The sequence below is a fragment of the Cupressus sempervirens genome, chromosome 6, assembly GCF_028749045.1.
Source record: "Cupressus sempervirens isolate cs-2001-9-10 chromosome 6, ASM2874904v1, whole genome shotgun sequence".
Lineage (NCBI taxonomy): Eukaryota > Viridiplantae > Streptophyta > Pinopsida > Cupressales > Cupressaceae > Cupressus > Cupressus sempervirens.
In genome coordinates, this window is record NC_143123.1 from 406,626,552 (window position 1) to 406,631,648 (window position 5,097).

Sequence of the window (5,097 nt, forward strand, 5' to 3'; positions counted from 1 at the left end):
TATTTAACTTATGGAGTTCCTTTGAGTTGAAAATTTGGTGAGTTTTAACATCCAGAAAAGGGGTAGCATAGACTTCAAAATATTTAGGCAATTCAAAATATTCATATTCATAGCAGGCTTTTAGATTTCTACTAAAAGTGACATAATGGAAGTACTTGTAAATGAAAATGCCTTATATGTTGTAAATAAGAATGAGAGAGAGAGAGAGTTCAATTCCTTCTCCATCAAATTTGAGTAGTTGATTAGGCAGCCATGTGATGTTGCCAACATTAGTGGCAAATAAATTCTAACTTTAAGGAATCCAAACACTACAATATTTATCTTAGTAAACTTTCAAGACTTTCAAAAATTACATCTTTATCTCAAAAATATCCAAAATGCCTCGGCCAATGGCCTTACCCTATACCATGTTATGTATAATTTGTCGTGGTCCTCATTTGATTCCTCCTCAATTACATCCTCGATGATTTCCTCTTTAGCAAGGCTTCCTTCCAAGGCATCCTCATTTGTCTGCTCCTACAAAGGAAGGCACAAAAACTTACAATAAAGGCCATGAAATCTTCTTACAATGACACATATACATTCAAACATAACTAGTTAACTTATCTGTGTCCTTTTTTGTTTCAATCTCAATTTCTTCTTCCATATTGTCCTCCTCATCAATTATTGCATTAGGAATCACATTGAGAGTTGTCTTAATTGCTAAATAAATATAAGAAGCAAACACCTTTGGGTCATTAAGGAAAAATCCACTTTCTATGAATTTTGTCTAGGAAATTACTTTTGTTGTTTGCTTTACACTTTCAAATTGCAAGAAAATACACAACAGTGAACACAGATTAATTAAAATATATTTTCAAAACTCAAAATTTTAATTAATCTTTAAAAAACACAAACACAAAATGTAGAGCTTTGAGTTTTGAGTAATATACCAACTTTGCACTCTCATAAAATGTATTGACTTGAAGAAAGTGAAACACTCAAATTAACCAAGAGATATAAGAAGTAAAATTAATGTTTATTAATTAACACTAACTATAAAAAAATGCCAAAGAAAACTTATAGGAGCAGGCACAAATGATTAGAGATAATGAGATTGAATTGAATGAAGTCTGAAACTAGATAAATCTGAAAAGACAAGCTAAACATGGTGATTTGTATAAGCATTCTATTTAGGACATAGATTTTAGAAAATACCTCTAGATAAAGAATAACTTTTTCTTAAAGTTATTTAGTAATGATGTGCCTTGGATTGATCTCCACGACCCTCTTCCCACCTATGTAACTTTGCTTTTTGGCATCCAATAAATTTTGAGATTGGATAATTCTCTCCATCTCTATGGTCCATCCATATTTTTAAGTAACAACAACTCTAGGGGTGTCAGCTAACCTATTACTTATTTTCACTAAATCAACATTTTCCAGTTTCACTAAATCAACATTTTTATTGGAAAGAACATCTTTCCACCACTTTTTTAAATCCTTGAATGACTCCTTAATTTCCTTATCTTTAGAGTCTTTTCCAAGCTTGAGTTCTTCTTTAGAAACATTCTAGAATTTCTTGTCTTCATAGACCATGAAATACTACATTAAGTACTCAACAACTAGATCTATGAAGGAAATTACATGCAAAATGACCATCTCAGTACATTGTACTCTATACAATAGAGTAATTTGAAAACTGACAACTTAAAAAAATCAAACCACTAATATTTTAAGCAATAAATGTTCTAATTTGTTAACAAGTACTAAAACATTCAAGTAGCTACAAGATAAATCACACATCTCATAGTTTTTCTTCCTTAACTTCTCAAAGAATGGAGAGTTTTCTAAGTGCTCCTTGATAGTACCAGTAATGTAGTAAATATCCTTCTAGTCCTTCTTCATTCTTGATATGTTCTAGTTGAGTGATGTAAGTTTATTGCCAGATTTTATGCTATTAAAACCAATAGAGAATACTAGTATATAAATGAGTAGCATGAAAATTTTAATGATTGGAAATATATACTAACACCTTAGTAAGAGTACTCATCTAAAATCAAGCAAACAAAACATATCCTTTTAAAATGGGCAGCTGCAGTCACCTTTCAAATTTGAAAAGCTTTGCAAGCTTGTTTCTATTTGATGCATCCTTGACTATACCTAACTTGATAGATTTTCCAAACTCATTAGAATTTGGTATACTTGCCCCTTTTCTCTAAATCTATTTCTGAGTCAGCATTTGCAATAAGTGTATCCTTTAGTACATCAACATTGCCTAGGCAGATTATTTCAATGACTACAAGTATATTTCCAACTGTTGCTCAAGCTTACAAAAATATGAAATTATGAATAACTAAATATGTCTTTACCTATTTTCTCCTCATCAGCAGATTCATCGGGGTTCCCTTCTACAATATGAAAAATCATGTCAAGAGCCTTGTGGATTAGCTTCTTCTTTATTGTGCACAAACTATTATGTTGTTGAAGCATCTCTCGAGAAATATTAACTGGCAAAGTGTCTGAATCCACAATACCCTACCATGTCAAATAAAAATTGATTTTATATGATGCCATGTGTATCATACTTCTATATAAAGGGGGAAAAAATAGATAGGCAGGACCAAGAATGATAGACATTGACCTTCAAGAAAGCAAGGTACTTGAGAAGAAGGTCTTCAAAGTTCAAACTCATCATAAATGAAGACATGCCTAGCAAACAATTTAATATTTTCCTTGTTGGTATAGTAATTTTTGCACAGATCATGGGGAGCTTTTGGTGGGACAAACAAAATAGCCTTGAACTCAACATCACCTTTTGCACTAAAGAAAAAAAATTAGATATCATTAATTAGAGTTGAATCATTCATATGATTTGCACCCAATTGATCACTTCACATTTGTTTGTCCATCTTCGAATATATAAGCATGTATATAAAAAATATATATATCACAAATATAATAAAATTACATAGCTTGTTTACACTTATTTATTTAATCATAATGGGGAGTGCATAGCATGCTATTATCATTTGTCCAATTAAACTTATGGATATACTTACTACGATTCAAACTCAAAGTTTGAGATCCAAAGGAAGGGGAAGATATAGGCCTGAGAGGTTGAATCTAAGAATGTATCTCCAATAATACTCTATAAGAAACCCAAGCTAACTTCTCCAAATCATAGGTGCTCTAATAAGGTATTGTGTAAAGGGAATTAAAAACATTAGTTAGAGTATGTGACATTGGTTCCAATCCCCATACTATAGTAGGATAATCCATAACTCTAGTAGAAATATGACAATACTATGGTATAACAATTATGATTGTAATTCTCTAAGGTTATCCCCATAGTGTTTTAAAGGGGTATAGGCTTACCCAAGTTGTAGAACACCTTTAAAAAAATCTAATAAGACCAAATTGAACTTACCATTGTCATGAGAAGACTAAATTTGATTAGATCCAAACTACTACTAAACCAAACATATTCATGTTTAGTAAAACAAGCCACCCCGTAATAATTCTCATGCAAGAGAATTCTCCAACATGTAGAATCTAGAAATACCAACCAATGCCAAAAAATTTATTAAAATAGAGAGAGTTCCCAAAATATAAAAACCTTGTAACACAAGGCAATCTCTAAAAATTACCCACGCCAAACAAATAATGTTAAAAAAAACCAATCAACAAAGCATAGATCAAATATCTATGAATTTTAATACTTACCGACCCATGCCACTCTCCATCTTGAAAAGAAAGCATTTGTTGATTTTGGGCATGCATATAAAATTGTAACACTAATCCCACGTATAAAGTTGGCACACTGAATTGGAAGCACTGCAGAAGGTTTTAAACATGGTTTTCTCAACCTTAGCCAATGTTCTATTATTGGCCTTTTTTCTACCATAGCTTAATATAATTTCTTAATGAACTAAAATCAAACCTGAATTGCTCCATAATAATTTTGAAAAAGGGTATAAATTTAAACAAATGTCAAGAGATAGATATGGACTTTGATGGGAAAGAACAAATTCAGCAAAGAAGGGTTTCAAATTCTCATAACCTAGGAGACAAATTAAAAAATAAATCCTTTACAAACTGGGTGCTTTGAAATTGAATGCATATATTGGATGACTGATGAACTAAATGATTTTTCCCAATAACCAATTGGAAATTCTCAAACCTAAGTGTTAAGAAAAGATTTTTTAAAATGAATTTGATATTTCAAAAACCCAACCCATATAAAGACATCTCGAAAAAAAAATAGAAGAAGAAACAGATTTATTAATACCTCTCAATGGCAATGCCCCTCCTCAATTTGAGTGAAGGAAAACAAAGGAATAAATTATCAAAGAGATTAGGTTAAACAGTAATTTGGGGAAACAAAGAACTATAGAGTTCAAAATGTGTGTGAGCAACAATTATATACTGAAAATGTCATTATCTTGGAATGGAAACATTTTTCTAACAAAGCATAGAGAAACACAAACCCTACCTCTAGAGAAACACATAAAGGGAAATATGTCTTTAGTAGGAACTGGCACCAGTCATATCTGGCAGAATTTTATTTGGAATTTTGTTTCCCTATTTTTCCTTAATCATCGCCTCCATTTTTTATGTATCTTGCACTGCTTCTCCCTTTGCCAAGTTTGTAGTCTCCAAATCCATAGTCGATTTTGCTATTTTGTCAAAAATGGTGGGGGAAGAGGTGTATTAAACTTAGGATAGTGCCATATATCATCAAGCACGTACCATAATGTCACAAATACCTTCCAAAATGACACGTATGTTGTCTTTATAAAATATGTTTGCAAAATGCCACGACTCCATTCTTGAAACCTATTTTCTCTTAAATTTTCTTAACCCAAAAAAAAAAGTATGTTGGGAAAATTGGACACAACCAATCCAATAATAGAAAATTAAATTCATAAATTTCATTTTAATGAGAGATTTTATTCAGACCATAGCACAAACATAATTTTTTGCAAACTACACAATTACTGAAATGAGGATTAATGTGAAATAGTGGATCGAAAACTATAGTCTTTGCCTATAAATAGGTGGGACTAATAAAGGAAATTGTTAATAGTATCACGTTAGACATATAACAATTCAAAA

General features: G+C 31.3%; 1 pseudogene; it reads right to left on the minus strand.

Moving 5' to 3' along the window:
- Positions 1-357: 357 nt before the first annotated feature.
- Positions 358-5,097, minus strand: part of LOC149552785 (endoplasmin homolog) — a 55,183-nt pseudogene continuing 50,443 nt past the window's right edge.